This window comes from Cervus canadensis, chromosome 18 (genome assembly GCF_019320065.1).
Source record: "Cervus canadensis isolate Bull #8, Minnesota chromosome 18, ASM1932006v1, whole genome shotgun sequence".
NCBI classification, from domain to species: domain Eukaryota; kingdom Metazoa; phylum Chordata; class Mammalia; order Artiodactyla; family Cervidae; genus Cervus; species Cervus canadensis.
The window spans coordinates 7,630,635-7,650,898 of record NC_057403.1 but is presented as its reverse complement, the minus strand read 5'-3'; the positions used below and the strand labels follow the sequence as shown (position 1 = coordinate 7,650,898).

The 20,264-nt window shown below is 39.1% G+C and overlaps 1 pseudogene; it reads right to left on the bottom strand.

The window, feature by feature from the left end:
• Positions 1-18,931: 18,931 nt before the first annotated feature.
• On the bottom strand, positions 18,932-19,871 carry LOC122420452 (annotated as a pseudogene).
• Between the last annotated feature and the right edge of the window lie 393 nt (positions 19,872-20,264).

Below are 20,264 nucleotides of genomic sequence, written 5' to 3'. Positions count from 1 at the left end.
TTCAATTCTCTTCCACTGATCTAAATTTCTGTCTTTGTTGACTAAATACTGTCTTGATGACTGTGGTTTGTAATAGAGCCTGATGTCCGGCAGATTGATTCCTCCAGTTCCATTCTTCTTTCTCAAGATTGCTTTGGCTATTCAAGGTTTTTTGTATTTCCAAACAAATTGTGCAATTATTTGTTCTAGTAATACTGTTGGTAGCTTGATAGGGATTGCATTGAATCTATAGACTGCTTTGGGTAGTATAACCATTTTCACCATATTGAGTCTTCCAATCCATGAACACGGTATGTTTCTCCATCTGTTTGTGTCCTCTTTGATTTCTTTCATCAGTGCTTTATAGTTTGCTATATATAGGTCTTTCATTTCTTTAGGTCAATGTACTCCTAAGTATTTTATTCTTTTTGTTGTAATGGTGAATGGTATTGTTGCCTTAATTTCACTTTCTCTTTTCTCATTGTTAGCGTATAGGAATGCAAGGGGTTTCTGTGTGTTAATTTTATATCCTGCAACATTACTGTATTCATTGATTAGCTGTAGTAATTTTCTGGTAGAGTCTTTAGGGTTTTCTATGTAGAGGATCATGTTGTCTGCAAACAGTAAGAGTTTCACTTCTTCTTTTCCTATCTGGATTCCTTTTATTTCTTTTTTTGCTCTGATTGCTGTGGCCAACACTTCCAAAACTATGTTGAATAGTCGTGTGAGAGTGGGCACCCTTGTCTTGTTCCTGACTTTAAAGGAAATGTGTTCCTGACTCTAAGGGAAATGAGTAAAGCTTAAAAGGTTTAAAGACGTGTATATCTGCATTTAAAATGGCATGTTTCAGAAATACAAAAACACATAAATGTATTTTCATCATATCAGTAGAAAGGCATAGAATTTCTTTGAGGTATAGGAAATATTGAATAACACAGCAGACTTTGTACACAATGAGCTGACATCTCTCCCCAACACCTACATTACTGGACATCCATAAACAGCCTGTCTTCCTGACCCTGTGTGTTCATCCTATGGCTGATATTGTGAAGGAAGAGGGAGAATGCTGTTGAGTGTTGTTTCCTCAAATTTTTATCTTTCCTCCTTTACTTTTAAAACAGTTTTGAAGGTATTTTAAATAAGCAAGCTATTTTTCCCCGAGCTGAAATTAGAAAGTAACCCTGACTGATTAAATACTATGTGGTATATGTGTACAATGGAATACAACTCAGCCATCAAAAGAATGAAATAATGCCATTTGCAGCAACATGGATAGAGTTCCAGATGACCATACTAAGGGGAGTAAGCCAGAAAGAGAATGACAAATACCATGTTATATCATTTATGTATGGACACTAAAATCCTGGGGCTTCCCAGGTGGTACTAGTGGTAAAGAACCCTCCTGCCAATGAAGGAGACATAAAGAGATGTGGGTTCCATCCAAGTTTGTTCCACTACTTGGGTCAGGAAGATTCCCTGAATAGTGCATGGCAACCCACACCAGTATTCTTGGCTGGAGAATCCTCATGGACAGAGAAATCTGGTAGGCTGCAGTCTGAAGGGTTGGACATTACTGAAGCAACTCAGTGAGTGAAAACATGACACACATAAACTTATCGATGAATAAAGAAACAGACTGACAGACATATAAAACTGAATTGTGGTTCTCAAGGGGGAAGGTGGGGGAAGGTGGGGGAAGGATGCATTGAGAGTCTGAGATTAGTAGATAAAACTATTAAACATAGAATGTATCAAGAACAATTTCCTACTGCATAGCACATGGAAATATAGTTACTATCTTGTGATAAGTCATGATGTGAAAGAATATGAAAACATTGTCACTAAATCACCTTGCAGTACAGCAGACATTGACACCATACTGTAAATCAACACTATATATCAGTAAAATAAATTTAAAAAAACTGAACGTGTCAGATATGAAGTGAAGTGAAAGTCGCCCAGTCATAGCCAACTCTTTGAGACCCCATGGACTGTAGACTGCCAGGCTCCTCTCTCCGTGGAATTCTCTAGGCCAGAAGACTAGATTGGGTAGGTGTTCCCTACTCCAGGGAATCTCTCCAACCCAGGGCTTGAATCCAGGTCTCCTGCATTGCAGGTAGATTCTTTACCATCTGAGTCACCAGCGAAGCCCAACAATCCTGGAGTGCATAGCCTATCTCTTCTCCACTTGATCTTCCTGGCCCAGGAACTATACTGGGGTTTCCTGCATTGCAGGTGGATTCTTTACCAGCTGAGCTACCAGGGAAGCTATGATTAGATGACAAATTGTGGAATTCATGAATGGGTCCTCTGCCACGTCCTTCATTTCCAGCTCCTCCTTCCTACAACTAGATGTTACCAAGCGGAATTTGGGTCCATATGAGTCTTTCAATGTATTATTGCATGCAATTTTCTAATATTTTGTGAGGGTTCTTGCATCTATGTTTATGAGAGGTTCTGCCCTGTAATTTTCTTTATACATGTTGCCATTTTGTGTTTTTGGTATCAGAGTGATGTTGGCCTCATAAAATGAGGTAGAAGCATTCTCTACTCTTCAGGTGTTTTGGTGTTTTTTTGTTTTTTGTGTTTTTTTGGGTTTTTTTTTGGAAGTCCTTGGGAAACATAGGGATTAACTCCTTGAAAGTTTGGTAGAATTCACCTTTGAATTCACCTTTGGTCCTGAACTTTTGTTTGGGGCAGTTTTCTATTAGTATTTCAAGCACTGGACGAATGATCAGTCTAGTCAGGTTTTCTACTTCATGATTCAGTCTTGGAAAGTTCTGTTATTCTAAAAATTGGTCCATTTCTTCTGGTCTGTCCGAGTTTGTTGGCATAGATAGATGTTCACAATATTGCCATAATTCTTTGTATTGTTGTGTAATTATTGTTCTTTTTCTTCTTGTTCGTAATTTATTGATCAGAGCCTTCTCTCTCTCTTTCTCTTTTCTTAACATGAGTCTAATTAAAGGTTTCTCAATGTTGTTTCCCTTTTCAAAGAACCAGCTTTTAGTTTGATTGATCTTTAAAAAAATGCTAATGCTAAGTCATTTCAGTCGTGTCCGATTCTGTGCGACCCTATGGATAGCAGCCCTCAAGACTCTTCCATCCACAGGATTCTCCAGGCAAGAATACTGGAGTGGGTTGCCATTTCTTTCTCCAAAACATTTTTTTACATGTTTTTTAAAAATATTTATTTATTTATCTGGGTGCACTATGTCTTATTTGTGGCACATGGTATCTTTAGTTTCAGCATGTGAAGTCTTAGTTGTCACATGTACTATCAGGATCCTGGACCACGGATCAAACCCAGGGCCCCTGCATTGAGAGCGTGGAGTCTTAGCTACTGCAACACCAGGGAAGTCCCTGATCGATCTTTTCTACTGTCTTTCTAGTCTATGCTTTATTTATTTCCACACTGATTTTATAATTTCCTTCATTCCTGACTCTGGGCCTTGTTTGTTCCTCTTCGTCTAGTTTCTTTAGGTGTATGGCTAGAATGTTATTCGAGATTTTCCTTCTTTCCTTAGGTGGGCCCGTTTTGCTATAAAGTCCCCTCTCACTTTTCTAGTTCTCGTCTCAAAGACGGCTTCTTCATTTCATAACATTGTGAGTGGAATATAGGTTATATGTGATTTCTACTTAAATTTGTCGAGGTTTTTTTTGTGTTCCAATATATGATCCAATATATGTGAGCAGTTGAGCCAGGAGCTGAACCCATGACTGACAGCTCAGAGAAATGGATACCCTGGTGAGTGAGTGGTTTGAGCCACAGATTGGGTACCCCAGTCCTAGGGTCCTTTGTGTTGAATACAAGCCACATTGTCTGGTGGGCTAATTGCTGGGATGAGAAGAAGGGCTATAGGAAGGCAGGACTATGAGCACACATTGCCTAGCCCGTGAGGCAGGGAAGACAGAGGTCTACTCAAGGAGCTTTTGTTTTCCCACAACCCACTCACCACACACCCCAGCCCCAGTGGAATGAACACACCAGTCCTCCTCCCTCCATGGCATTGTATCCGCAAAAGCCACTACAAGGAAACACTTGATGGAGGGACACAGAGGTAACCAACAGCCAGGGCAGAGCCTGGGTAGAGCGGTGGCAGCCACTGTTGCTGTTGATTCAAGAAATCCCTCAGAAGCAGCCCGGAGATCATATGACAGCTCGTTCACTACAGCTCATTCCCTGATATCACATGCAAAGAACTGCTTACCCTGAGGACCAGTTTCACAACAGTATAGGAGTGACAGAGGATGGGGAAAGTTTAGAGAGACAGGGGGCCTGCTGCCCAGACAAGACAGACAGGTCTGCTCTCATGGCTGCAGAGTTTCCTAGGACTGCCTACCACCTACTGATGTGCCCCAGCCTGAACACAGTGAATGCTTCTGCCCAACTCAGTCCATGTCATATCCCTGCACTGGATCTAGAGCACCTACAACCAGAGAGAAAACTTCACCAAGGGACACAGAGCAACTTGGTTCTGGGACAGAGGTGTTCGGCAACAGCTCACTTCTCAACCAACGCTTAGGATCCATGTGAGCTCCTGCAAGCTGTAAAGAGCAGCTCCATAACAGGGTGGGGGCTGCAAAGACAGGGAGCAGTCTTCAACTGGGAAGGACAATGGGAATTACACTTGAGGCTGCAACAGCACAGGATTGGTACCTTCATAGACTTTGCATCAGACCCCTGTCTGCCCATAGTTCCCAACTGATTCAGAGGTCTTTGTCCTCTTGGGAAATGGACCCACTGTGTGGAGAGGAAAAACGCACACTTAGAACAAAGACATTCACCTTGGGCCCGAACCACAGGGTTTCTGTTCCAGCTCCTGACTGGATTAAAAAAAAAAAAAAAACGAGCTCCTTCACTATGTTTCTGGCAAGAGACTTTTCTCAGATATAAATCTGCAAAGAGACAAACACAGAGCGGCTAAACAACATGCTACTAAAATATAATAGGTTCAGAAAAGAAATCAAGACTAAATCAGAAATTACCGGAATACAAATGGGAACATAAACACAAGTTTTCAAAACTGATGGAACACAGTAAACACAGTTCTAAGAGAAAACTTTATATCAATATAGGCCTACTTCAAAATTGTGAGAAAAATCTAAAGAGAAAACCCAAACCCACTTAACTGACCAAATTTCTAGAAACAGCCTTTAAAGAGTGAAGTAGGAGGAAATAGACAATCTTGAATGAAAAGAAGCAAAATGGCTGTCTGAGGAGGCCTTAGAAATAGCTGTGAAAAGAAGAGACATGAAAAGCAAAGGAGAAAAGGAAAGATATACCCATCTAAATGCAGAGTTCCAAAGAATAGGCAGGAGAGATAAGAAAAGCTTCCTTAGCAATCAATGCAAAAAAATACAAGAAAACAATAGAATGGGAAAGACTAGAGATCTCTTCAAGAAAATTAGAGATACCAAGGGAACACTTCATGCAAAGATGGGCTCAATAAAGGACAGAAATGGTATGGACCTAACAGAATCAGAAGATATTAAGAAGAGGTGGCAAGAATACACGGAAGAACTGTACCAAAGAGATCTTGATGACCCAGATAATCATGATGGTGTGATCACCCACACTCACCTAGAGCCAGACATCCTGGAATGTGGAGTCAAGTGGGCCTTAGGAAGGATCACTATGAACAAAGTTAGTGGAGGTGATGGAATTCCAGTTGAGCTGTGTTAACTCCTAAAAGATGATGCTGTGAAAGTGCTGCACTCAATATGTTAGCAAATTTGGAAAACCGTGCAGTGGCCACAGGACTGGAAAAGGTCCATTTGTATTTCAGCCAAAAAGAAAGGCAATGCCAAAAAATGCTCAAGCTACTGCACAATTGCACTCATCTCACACGCTAGTAAAGTAATGCTCAAAATTCACCAAGTCAGGTTTCAGCAACACGTGAACTCTGAACTTCCAGATGTTCAACTGGTTTTAGAAAAGGCAGAGGAACCAGTGATCAAATACCAACATCTTCCCGATCATCGAAAAAGCAAGAGAGTTCCGGAAACCCATCTATCTCTGCCTCATTGACTGTGTCAAAGCCATTGAGTGTGTGGATCACAATAAACTGTGGGAAATTCTGAAAGAGATGTGAATACCAGACCACCTGACCTGCCTCTTGAGAAACCTGTATGCAGGTCAGGAAGCAACAGTTAGAACTGGATGTGAAACAACAGACTGGTCCCAAATAGGAAAAGGAATACATCAAGGCTGTGTATTGTCACACTGCTTATTTAACTTATATGCAGGGTACATCATGAGAAGTGCATGGCTGGGAGTAGCACAAGGTTAAATCAAGATTGCCTGGAGAAATATCAATAACCTGAGATATGCAGATGGCACCACCTTTATGGCAGAAGGTGAAGAAGAACTAATGAGCCTCTTGAGGAAAGTGAAAGAAGAGAGTGGAGAAGTTGGCTTAAAGCTCAACATTCAGAAAACTAACATCATGGCATCTGGTCCATCACTTCATGGCAAAAAGAGGGGGAAACAGTGGAAACAGTGTCAGACTTTATTCTAGGGTCTCCAAAATCACTGCAGATGGTAATTGCAGCCATGAAATTAAAAGACGCTTACTCCTTGGAAGGAAACTTATGACCAACCCAGACAACATATTAAAAAGCAGACACACACACACAGAGAAAAAAAGCAGACACATAACTTTGTCCACAAAGGTCCATCTAATCAAGGCTATGGTTTTCCCAGTAGTCATGTATTTATGTGAGAGTTGGGCTATAAAGAAAGCTGAGTGCAGAAAAATTGATGCTTTTGAACTGTGATGTTGGAGAAGACTCTTGAGATTCCCTTGGCCTGCAAGGAGATCCAATCAGTCCATCCTAAAGGAAATCAGTCCTGAATATTCATTGGAAGGACTGATGTTCAACGTGAAACTCCAATACTTTGGCCACCTGATGTGAAGAGCTGACTCATTGGAAAAGACCCTGGTGCTGGGAAAGATTGAAGGTGGGAGGAGAAGGGAACGACAGAAGATGAGATGGTTGGATGGCATCACCGACTCAATAGACATGAGTTTGGGTAAACTCTGTGAGCTGGTGATGGACAGGTTTTAGGATCCTTTAATGGATTGGAACCTGGTGGTCTGGAGTCAATGATAACGAAGTGAAAGAGCGAAAGTGGCTGATAGTCCCTGGTTTACACTGAGGACCAATAAGACCCTTGACATTGCTCACAAAGGCACAGGGCGCCCTCTCGATGGGAACTTGAAAGCCCATTTAGGAGAGTGAGCACGATGGGTTTCTGTGCTCCAGAGAAATAGCCAGGTGCTGGGGGGTGTGGGAGAGAGAGAGAGAGAGAAAAGACACGGGGACCTAAGCTCTAATGGAGCAAATGTGCTTCAATGATCTTTTTGTGATTATGTATACGCTATTGTACAAGGAATTTCTTTCAACAATGATAAAGATCAGAATGCTAAATGTGCAGCAACCATTACCAAGGGAACAAGGGATTAACAACAGTCATAAGGTCAGGAGACAATCCATATCTCAAAAAAGAGGATTGAGACTAAGTTTTGTCATAAAGAGAATGTTTTACTGAGGGAGACCCAAGCCTGTCTCCCACAATGACCCCAGCCCTGGGAGCGGCTTGCCTTTCCACTGATAAGGAACAGAGGATTTATGAGAAACAGCATGTAGGAATCCTCCCGTTAAACATCCCCTGGCAATTCTCCCTTATTTATTTATAATATTTGTAAAAAGGGCTCTGACCATTTGAGTTTGTTTTGTTTCAACAATTTTTGAATGAAGGCAACAGTAAACAACAAATATAATTGTGAAGACAATCATCAAAATTGTAGTTCCTGACCTGATGCTGTGAGTGATGCTTTGAAACCATCTGCATGGGTCTAGCCCAGATAATTGATCAGCTAGTTGTTCAGCTAAAGTTTCCAAATGAGTGGAAGAGGGCAGATTTTTAGAAGAGGTTTCAAAGATTTCCTTTTGTAATATTGTACATTCAGAGAGACATTATCATGTATGTTTTGTAAAGGAAATATGATTTGTTCCCAGTTGTAGGCACTATGATTAAAATGAACAGGAGTAACAGAAAATTGAGTAGAATTCCAACCACATTTTAGTATCACCTGTTTTTGTATATCTATTAATTGATCTCCTGCCCATTTGATGGTTGTTTTTAGTTCTTGTATTTCATCTTAAATATCCTCATCTATCTGAGTCTGAGTGGCCCAAATAGTATGAGCATCTTTAGTCCAAATTGGGAGAAAATTATGTGTTTGAATTGAAGTTTGTAATGCAATGCCAGTGATGGCAGCAGTGGTGCAAATAGCTATTAATCCCAAAATGCCAAGAATCAGCCATCCAATGAATCGTTTAGACCACTGGAACAGTTTAGTAAGTCACCAGGAAGTAAGTCCAGCCAAGGGACCTTCTTCCCAGGGCCATTGGAGATTGATTGGTAACCACAGTCTACGTCAAGATCAAAGAATTAAAAGGGAATCATTTCTTAAGGAAATAGAGGAGTTAAGACAAGTATATAACTTGTAATTTATACAAGTTACAGAACATAAAGTCTTAATGAATTCTAAGTTTCCTATAGCTACAACAAAAGGAAGTGGAACACAGGCTTGTATGAACTAGGATTGATGATAGCAAAGGAAATAACTACTATGACCGTGATTTGTCCCTGTGAAATGTCCAGTCTAAGTCCCAAGTTCTTCAGTGCTTGCTGCAAGTTTCCAGATGTCCCATTGTTTAGGCCCCATCTGTTTATCAAGGACGATTTGAGGGTGAGAAGGTGTCATTTAGCCATCAAGCCGGGCAAGGAGTCCTTTTCATGGCAGTGTTTCATTGAATTCTTGGTAATCTTTTCTGTTACTTGAATAACATAATCACATATAGTACTGTTATTATAATCTGAGGAGTTAGATAGCCATATACCACGGGGTCCCCAATCAAGAATGGTATAATTGGCCATAAACATTAATTTCCCTGATGCAGCTTGACATCTATCTCAGTAAATAGAGTATATTTAATGTCTTTATAAGTAAACACCTTACATTCTAACTTTTGTCCTCTTCCTAGAGTTTTGGTAGTGTTGACATGGTTCAGAAAAGGACAGGGCAGTAAACAGTCCAAGCAATGTGTGGAAGTTCTTTTTTGGAGGCAGGGTGAAAGCCCGTGTTTGTCGACTAACATTAATACATAATTTTGTTGGTCCCATGCATAAAGGAAGGATTTCATAGCCTAGAGAAATGTCACTTAGTCTTCCTTCATTCTCAGGATGAGAGGGCCCCTCCAAGCTCCAAGGAGGGGGCATATGTGTTGAGTCATTAGTGGATACGATTGGTCCTATATCTGTCCATTCTAGAACCTACAATAAAAAGGGGGGTTAGGTACATAAGCCCAATAAGTGTGGTCAATCAAATCAACCTGAGCGGGGGAAACAAAAGCAAGCAAAGCAAGCATAGCAAAAAAAAAATATTTTCAGGATTCTGAGGCATTCCCTGTTGAGAAATCAGATTTTCAGCTTGATTAGTAAGGGTTTTTATCTGTCCCCAAGTAGGGAGATCATAAGGTCGATGACGTCGAGTGCGGCATTTTTTGGAAATGTTTTAAAGCCGCCATGGCTTGTACTGGAATTTCTTCCTCCTGAGGTTTTTGTTGTTTTGTCTCTAGTTTGAATGTTGGGGGCCACCTTAGGTCGAATCTTCCGAACAGGAAGCCATGTGAGTTCGTTGGATCCATCTTGAGAAACAGAGGCATACCCCTTTCCCTGTAAGGTTAGTTTTCTAGATTTCCATTGATTAGTTAACCCGTCTTGATACCAAATGGGAAGAGGACGGGAGGTGTCCTTCAATGTCTCGAAATGTTTTTCTGCTTTTGTCAAAATATCTCCTTGCAGTGGGTTAAAAATCATTCAAAACAAATAAAGCTATATTAACAATAGTTATAGGCTTAAAGAACATATTGCTTTGGAATCTAGTAGAGTCTGCTCTAGATAAGAAAGATAGAAGTGTTCCTATGCTTTTCCCCCTTTAAAAAAAGATTTTTTTTTTGTAGTTTCTGTGTGTGATGTGTCTGTTTAACTATGGCTCGTGTTTGTGGATTACAAGGAATGTCTGTAATGTGTTTAATAGAGAATGAAAATAAAAATTGTTTGAACTGTCTAGAAATATAGGCAGGGCCATTGTCTGCTTTTATAGAATTAGGTGTTCTCATTATTGCAAAGTAAGCTAAAAGGTGGGTTATAATGTGTCGTGTAGCTTCACCTCGGAGAGGTGTGGCCCATAAAGAATTTGTATCGATCGAGACATGTAAGAAGGAAGAGAATGAAAGTTCAGGGCAATGAGGTACATGCATTTGCCATAAATCTTTTTTATATTTTTGTATTCATCATTCCATTCATCATTCCTGATACCTTTTTATTAAATATATATATATCTTATTTTTCTTTAGCAACCATCAACTGTCTTGTAGATTAGCATTTTATAGATTGGTGAATATAGTTATTATATTATATATTATAATATATATTTATATATATATATGTAAATACATGCACACATATATATATTTATACAGTTATATTTAAACAATGTATTTATTATAAGATATCATATTTACATATTTATAGACAGTCCAAAATCTCTTTAGTTTTTCTGTAAGAAAAACATTCTGTAAGAAGTTAGTGTTCAGTGATTAATGTTTTAAAATCTTATTTTATTTGGAAATGACCTAGCTATTTATTGAATTTTTATTATTTAGTTTAGTATAACTCTATTATCCCAATCCTAAGAGATTATCTTAGATTATAATAATAGATTATTACTTTTAATAGAGCTTATCTGAAAGTTTTCATCTCAATTATTTATATATATATATTATATATATATATATATAATATATTTATATATATATGGAGAGGGAAATGGAAACCCACTCCAGTGTTCTTGCCTGGAGATTCCCAGGGACTGGGGAAGCTGGTGGGATGCCGTCTGTGGGGTTGCAGAGAGTCAGACAAGACTGAAGCGACTTAGCATCAGCAGTATATAAATACATATATGTATTTTGTGTGTATATATATATAAACTTACCTTTTTGTTGACAAATGTAGTTTACCTTAAACCTAGGCACAATAAAGCATTATATAATGTTGATGACTTAAGACATGTCTTAATTAGATTAGCAAACAATTATATTTAAATTATATTTATATTTAAATAAACATTATATTTTATTTCAGCCTCTTGATGAAAGTGAAAGAGGAGGGTGAAAAAGTTGGCTTAAAGCTCAACATTCAGAAAACTAAGATCATGGCATCTGGTCCCATCACTTCATGGTAAATAGATGGGGAAACAGTGGAAACAGTGTCAGACTTTATTTTGGGGGGCTCCAAAATCACTGCAGATCGTGATTGCAGCCATGAAATTCAAAGACGCTTACTCCTTGTAAGGAAACTTATGACCTACCTAGACAGCATATTAAAAAGCAGAGACATTACATTGCCAACAAAGGTCCGACTAGTCAAGCGTATGCTTTTTCCAGTGGTCAGGTATGGATGTGAGAGTTGGACTGGGAAGGAAGCTGAGCACCGAAAAATTGTCTCTTTTGAACTGTGGTGCTGGAGAAGACTCTTGAGAGTCCCTTGGACTGCAAGGAGATCCAACCAGTTCATCCTAAAGGAGATCTGTCCTGGGTGTTCACTGGAAGGACTAGCGCTGAAGCTGAAACTCCAATACTTTGGCCACCTCATGCAAAGAGTTGACTCATTGGAAAAGAGCCTGATGCTGGGCAGGATTGAGGGTGGGAGGAGAAGGGGACGACAGAGGATGAGATTCCTGGATGGCATCATCGACATGATGGACATGAGTTTGAGTGAATTCTGGGAGTTGGTGATGGACAGGGAGGCCTGGCGTGCTGAGATTCCTGGGGTTGCAAAGAGTTGGACACGACTGAGTGACTGAACTGAACTGAACTGAAATATTATATTTAACATTGAGTATTTTTCACTTCACAGGAACCTGAATTTAAATAGAGCTCATTTAACTTCATATTATCTAAAAACAAACACATACATTGAGACACATATAAACTTAGACGGATAGAGATAGTTTTCCACTTGAAATTAAAAAAAAAATTTTTTTTGAGATCTTCCAATTTGTTTATGACTGGAGTCCCAGATAGAGTGGGCTGTGTATCCCAAGGACATGATAAGAGTTAACTTCAGGCTATTTCCAAGCATGTTTTTGTTTCCCATACAGATTTGAAGCTTCAAAAAAGTATTTTAACAAGTTAACCTTTTCATAATTGCATGTGTAAGAAGAACCGGTTTTGTAATTTCAAAAATGATTTTATTTTAATCAGTTTTTTCTGGCGTCTAAAGAATATCATGGCCATTCAGTGTCAAAAATGTCATTTTTCTTTTTATAGTCACAGTATATCATTAATGATATCTGCATGAGAGAATTGTTGTTACATTGGGTGTAAAGCCTTGTCTACAAAATTCTGACAAGCAGTGGGACTGTTAAGCATATCTTGAAGTAACATAGTCCATTGAAATCTTTTAGGAGACCCAATATGATTAGGATAAGTGAGAGATAAAGTGAATCTCTCCTGGTCTAAAGGGTGTAGGGGTATATTGAAAAAGCAATCTTGTAAATCAATAATGATAATATGCCAATTTTGAGGAATAGTAGTAGGTGATGGGGTCCCTAGTTGCAATACACCCACCAGTGTATTAAAAGGTCTGTTAAGAGACGCCATTTGTTAGATTTCTTTTTTATAACAAAAATAGGAGACTTCCGAGGAGAGCAAGATTCCTCAATATGTTTCAATTTTAATTGTGTGTCTATAAGTTATTTAGCAACGTGTAATTTATGTTTCAAATGGGCCATTGCTCTGTCCAAATAGGCTTGTCATTTTTCCCAGTTATTTTAATAATTCCTTTGTTTGTTAAATGAGCAGTAGCCCCTAGGAAAAATGTGGAATGTATATCTGAGTTTGCTGTTGCATAAGAAAGTCCTTTCCGATTAGATTAAGGGGTGCATTTATCACATAAGGAGAAGCAAATGGCAACCCACTCTAATATTCTTGCCTGGAGAATCCCATGGATGGAGGAGCCTGTTGGGCTGCATTCCACGGGGTGGCGAAGAGTCAGACACAACTGAGCAACTTCATTTCACTCACTTACCACAAAAAGTCTTAATGTTGCAGGTTGGCCTTCTGGTCCCTCACAGAGGTATATATGAACACTTTGATAGACTTCTTGCATTTTGTTTAGAGAAATTCCTGCAATTTTGCAAGAGATTTTTTTTTTTTTTTTTTTTGTATAGGCCATGATTTGGGCCATAAGTGTTTGGAAATAATAGTAATATCAGATCCAGTGTCAAGGAGACCAGAACATCTTTTACCATTAATTTTGATATTTATATTTGGTCAGGCATATTCAGATACCAATGATGTCCATAAGGACTGTTTTTGGTCTGTACTGTTGAATCTGCCTGTCCATATATCATTAGAGGAGTTAATAGAGATGTGTTGCCAACAAAGGTCCATCTGGTCAAGGCTATGGTTTTCCCAGTGGTCACGTATGGATGTGAGAGTTGGACTGTGAAGAAAGCTGAGCACCGAAAATTTGATGCTTTTGAACTGCGGTGGTGGAGAAGACTCTTGAGAGTCCCTTGGACTACAGGGAGATCCAACCAGTCCATCCTGAAGGAGATAGGTCCTGGGTGTTCATTGGAGGGACTGATTGTAAAGCTGAAACTCCAATACTTTGGCCACCTCATGCTAAGAGTTGACTCATTGTAAAAGACCCTGATGCTGGGAGGGATTGGGGGCAGGAGGATAAGGGGACGACAGAGGATGAGATGGTTGGATGGCATCACCATCTCGATGGGCATGAGTTTGCATGTACTCCGGGAGTTGGTGATGGGCAGGGAGGCCTGGCCTGCTGCGATTCATGGGGTCACAAAGAGTCGGACATGACTGAGCAACTGAACTAACTAACTAAGGCAAAAGAAGTAATTGAGCAGTTTTTCCTCCTTTATAAATTGCTATAGAATCTGAGATGACATCATGATTTGAAATTCTCCTTTAAAATCTGAATTAATTATTCCAGGGTGAACAGCAATTCCTATACAAGTCAAACTAGATCGGCCAGTAAAAGACAAGGTTTGTGGGGGTGGGGGCCAAAAAAGTCCGGTAGGTATTCTAGAAGGGACTGCTTGAGGGTAAAGGAGAAAATCATTTAGGGCTGAGATGTTGATGGCAACACTGCTGGATGTTGAGGTTTTGAGGGGAAAGATGGAATTTGCCCCTGGTTTTGTTGAAGAGGAACTGGGGGGTCCCATGCTTGCAGTTTCCTGGAATAGGTCTTCCTTCAATATCAAATTTAGATTTACAATCTTTGGCCCAATGCATTCCTCTATGGCAATGAGGGCAAATTCTTGGAGGATTGTTTATTAACCTTCTTAGGGCAGTCCCTTTTTAAATGGTTTTTATCTCTACTTGTAAAGCATCTTTCATTTTCCTTTCTAAAGGCAGCAGCCATTGTCTCAGCTACCATTTGCATCTTTTGAGTTTCTGATCCTCGATTGAGACAAGCCTTGAAATAATCATTAATAGTCCCAGTCTCATGAATTGGAGCAATAGCTCTTTGACATTCCTGATTTGCATTCTCATAAACAAGTAATTTCTTTAGCTGTTTTTTGACTTCTTCTCCAATTACAGTATGGAAAATAGCAGTTTCTAATCTAGCTTAAAAAATCAGCATAGTTTTCACTAGGTCCTTGTAATATTTTGGTGTAGCTACCTGTAGGCTCTCCTTGAGGAGTAATTAAATCCCAAGTATCAAGGGCCACCATTTCTAGTTGTTCAGGTAACAAGGAAGGGCATTGTATTTGAGCTTCTATGGCATCAAATTGTCTGGTATCAGTCAACATTTCAAAAGTCATTTGGTTTTGGGAGTGCCAGCTCGGGCATTCTTGTTAGCATGATCCCTGGCTATATCATGAAACCACATTGTCCATTGAAGATATTCTCCTGGTTTAAGGAGAGCTTTGACTAGAATTCGCCAATCATAGGGAATAAAGTTTCCAAAAGAAGATGCCACAGAATTTAGAACCTCTTTAGTAAAAAGCGAATGTGGGCCATACACAGTTACAGCCTTTTTCATTTGTTTGCATGTAAAAAAAAACTAATACCTTCATATTGAGGTATTATGTGCCCTTGAGCATCAGGATTTCTTAAAACTGGAAAGGTGGAGAAACCATCGGGTTCAGAGACTTGTGATTGCAAAGCCAGTAATTCAGAGAGTTCTGTCATGGAGGAGAGTGAGTACGTACCAATTTTTTGCAAATAAAAATCTGTACTTAGGACTTAGCATTATTATCTAAAAAAGGATTGCCAGTTTTAATGTCAAAAAGTGTCTCAGGAGAGTTGTTGTTAGAATCATTAGGTTCTAGTGAAGGAGAGACTTTTGGATTTGTGCCTGCAGGCAGAGAAGGAGCCTTTGGAGCAGCCGGGGCACGGCTTGTAGGAAAATTCTGAAATATTTTATGTTGTTCTAATTGGGCCTTTTGTAAAATTATGTCATTTAATTTATATTCATGTAATAAATGTTCTGTCTGTTGTCGAATATTAGGACTGCTAGAAGTTACCTTGAAATTGCAGAATTACAGCTTTAATGAGAGCGCAAAGGGGCCCGAAAATGATTGGAGTATTTTTTTCCCCATTTGATGGCTTGTTCAACATTTTCTTTGACCCGGTGCCATTTTCTTAATCAAAACTGTCTTTATCAGGGAACCAAGGATTCCAGTTAACCATTGTTTAAAGGCAAGCCTCTATTTGTTGGCATGAAAACAAAAGTCCCTGAGCTTTAAACAAATGGTGAAGTAAAGTAGAGAGATGATGGGGCTTTCCAGCCGTTTGAAGTTAAGTAGAGAAATGAGGGGGCTTTTTAGCCATTTGACCCATGTCTTAGTACTTACTGACCTCAATAGGCCCTGAGTCACTCCTTCTGAAATGCCACGTATACCAGAGTCCCTGTTCTGGGTGTCACTTGACGGGGTCTTTAATGGATAGAGAGAGAGACAAAAAAGGCATGGGGATGTAAGCTCTGATGGAGCAAAGGTGCTTTAATGATCTTTTTGTGAGTATATGTAGGCCGTTGTACAAGGAATTTCTTTTGACAATGATAAAGATCAGAAAACTAAATGTACAGCACCCATTACCAAGGGAATGATGGATTAACAACAGTCATAAGGTCAAGAGACAATCCATAGCTCATGAAAGAGGATCGAGACAAAGCAGTTTTCTCATAAAGAGAATGTTTACTGAGGGAGACCCAAGCCTGTCTCACACACTGACCCCAGCCCTGGGATAGGCTTGCTGTTGCACTGATAAGGAACAGAGTACGTATGAGAAACAGCACATAGGAATCATACTGTTAAACATCCCCTGACAGACAGGGATGCCTGGTGTACTGCGGTGCATAGGGTCATAAAGGGTCAGACTCGATGAGCACTGAACTGAACTGAACTGAACAAAAAATCTCCCAGAAAACAATGTCAAGGACTTGAGGGTGTCACATGTGATCCTATGAAACCATATTTTAAAATAACATCTATCCTTTTGAAACTATTCCAAAAAGTTGAAGAGGAGGGGAACACTCTTAAATTTATTCTATCACGCTATCTCTACACTGATATCAGTACTATAAAGAGACCCTACAGAACATTACAGATCATTTTCTTGATGAATATGGTGGAAAAAAGTTTTCAAGAAAATATTAGCAGACAGAATTCAACAATCTGTATAAAGTATCATAAATGACTACCATGTAGCATTCTTCCAGAGATGCAAGGATGGTTAAAAAACAAATCAATCCACGTGATACACCACATTAAAAAACGGAAGAGAAACACGAGATTGTGTCAACAGACATAGAAAAAGCATTGACAAAATCTAACATCCATTCATGGTAAATACTCTCAGAAAAATGGGCATAGAGAAAATACATCTCAACATAATAAAGGCCATTGATGACAAACCCATAGAGGTGGATATCTGAAAGCTTTTTCCTCTAAAATCAGGACCAAGTGAAGGATGCTCACTCTTGCCACTCTGGTTTATCAGTGTGGAAGTCCTAGCCACTGCATTTGGACAAAAATGTAATAAAGTCATTCAACACCTAATAGAAGAAGTAACATTGTCACTACTATAGAGAAATGATAGTTTATATAGAAAGCCCTAATATCTCCACCAGAAAACTAACTAATGAATTTAGTACACACACACACACACCACACACACACACACAGACCCACCCACACACACACAATGGAATATTCCTCACCCCTGAAGAATAAAATTTTGCTGCTTCTAACATGGATGGACCTGGATATCATTCTGCTTAGTGAATTAAGTCAGACAGAGAAAGACAAATACTGTATATTATCACCTAACATATGCAATCTAAAACTAGTACAAATGGATGAAAATAATGGAGTAGAAAAAGACTCTCGCACATAGAGAATAAACTAGTGTTTACCAGTGGGAGAGAAATTGGGAAGGGGCAAGACAGAGTAAAGATTCAGAAGTACACACTACTATGTGTAAAATAAATAAACTACAAGGACATACTTTACAGCACAGGGAATATGGCCAATAGTTCATAATAGCTTTAAACAAAGTATAACCTATATACTGAACCAAAATGTTGTACCTCTGCCACTACCATAATAGTGTAAATCAACTATAATTCAGTGAAAAATTTAACATAAAAGAAGAGTTCTACATTGTGTTATGTGGTTGTAATGGCAGTTCATATTACAATATTTACATGTAACAAATTACTAATTCTTACACTTTAAATTTACACAATGTTATATGTCAAATATATTTCAGTTTGAAAAATTTGTTAAAGTATAGTTTTCTTTCGGCGTGCTTTCTATTGTACTTCACTTCAAACTGCTCATTTCTACATGAAAATATTTTAATGTGCTAATCTCCCTGCAAGATTCTGTCTAATAAATACTGCCATCTCTCTTAACATTTAAATCAGTTCTAATGAGGTGGATGAAACTGGAGCCCATTATACAGAGTGAAGTAAGCCAGAAAGAAAAACACCAATACAGTATACTAAGGGATATATATGGAATTTAGAAAGATGGTGATGAAAACTCTATATGCAAGACAGAAAAAGAGACACAGATGTACAGAATAGACTTCTGGACTATGTGGGGGAATGCAAGTGTGGGTATATCTGAGAGAATAGCTTTGAAACATGTATATTGTCAAATGTGAAACAGATTGCCAGTCCAGGTTTGATGCATAAGGACAAGTGCTCAGGGCTGGTGTCCTAGGATGACCTTAGGAGGTAGGTGGGAGGGAGGTGGGAGAGGGGTTCAGGATGAGGAACACATGCAAATGACTGATTCATATCAATGTATGGCAAAAACCACTACAATATTGTAAAGTAATTAGTCTCCAACTGATATAAACGAAGGAAAAAGAAAAAAAATGTTAACTATAAACTTGTAACTGGCTCCCAAACTCTTACCTGATTTTACCTTCGAGTGCTAACCAGGATATTCTTTACTCTGTAAGGACATTAATTTTTTCAATTTTATTTCTGACTGCTGTACACATTGATCCATTTCATGTATACTTTAATCTATAATTCCATACCTACTTCATTTCTGGGAATATGGTTTGGTTAGTAACATATTTTGACACTTCTTAATATACAGATTATTTCAACCTGTTCTTTATTGCATAAACATGAGCTCCTTTTCTACAAGAAAACTTCACTGATATATTCATATTTCATGATAATATATTTCAATTGGTCTTTATACTGAAGAAGACACTTGTCATGTCCGGTATAATATTATCTTGAGATTCAAAATTTAAATTAGGATTCTGAGGGTAAATAAATGAACTGGCAACTGATCATTATAGAAATAAATAAAATTCACACTTTTCTCATAATAGTAGAAGACTTTGCATTTCTTACCCAGGCAAAATAGAGCCTGTGTACACTGGAGTTATGGCTCATGAGCACAAAGGGGCTGACAGTTGGGAAACACGCAGTAATAATTATAGTGATGTCCACAAGGAACTGACTGGGCTGATCAAAAAGAGCCAAAAGAACTTGACAGGTGGAGGAAAGAATATAAAAGTAGACAAAGGTGCTCCCAAGGAGAAGGATGGATTTAGTAGCTCTGGACTCAGGGGAGGACCTGGAGGAGGCATCAGTCCTACGAATGTGCTGGACTTGCTGCTTATGTCTGTACAGGATGAGAACCATGGAGCTGCCGGCGCAGAGCGTGAGCCCCAAACATAAAACATCAGGGAATAATAGCAATGCTGCATACAAGGCGTCTCCAGTTTTGTCAGTAACAATAGAAGAACAGTAGCCAAAATCTTTCCTCTGTGATGTTTTTGTCACTCCATTTGCCAGTCATATGGAACGGGAAAATGACATTTACCAGCATTTTCAGGATCCAACACAGGAAAATAGAGAGAACCACGTACTTGGGAGCTGTCACTTTCAGCGCTGCCCACCTGGAATTCCAGGGACTGATCGTGATCACCTGAAAGACACTCAAGAGGCAGATGCTACTGATGGACACTCCCCTCCCCACTCTGTGCAGAAAGAAGAGAAGTTTGCAGCCAACATCACTGCGGATATGCTTCCACCCAAAGACTGCCATTGTCTGGGGGACCCCTTTAGAGAGGAGGACCAAGGAGTTGGCCATAATCAGGTGCTTAAGGATCAAATCTGTGGACCTTAATCTGTAACCCATGAAGTGAAGGATGATATAACTGCAAAGGAGTGAGAAATTCCCCAGAATTCCAACCACGGTCTGTGTTAAGATGATCATTCCTATTATGAAAAAGCTGCAGGCCATCCTTTCAGTTCACAGTCACTGGTACTTTTGCATTAGAATGTCCTGCATGGGAATATGAGGCATGGGTTACTTGAATCATGTTAACTGAAATCCAATATTCTCCACTTAACAATAGTTCCCACTTGGAAAAATTTGCTTCTTGTTTTTCTGTTACCAGCAGCCTTTAAATGGTTCTATGTATAATATTTAAAGAGAACTAATATGTAAAAGTAATCACTGAAGATACTCATGTGATCACTGCTTCATTCTTTACAAATTTATCAGGCAGGATCTGAGGGACCTTAGTTATACAGAAGATTGTAACTTACCCCCAGACAAGTTAAGTATTTGTCAAACCTGCTTCTTAATGCAGAGTGAGGACTGAATCCCATTGGACTACTCAAGACAGTGGTT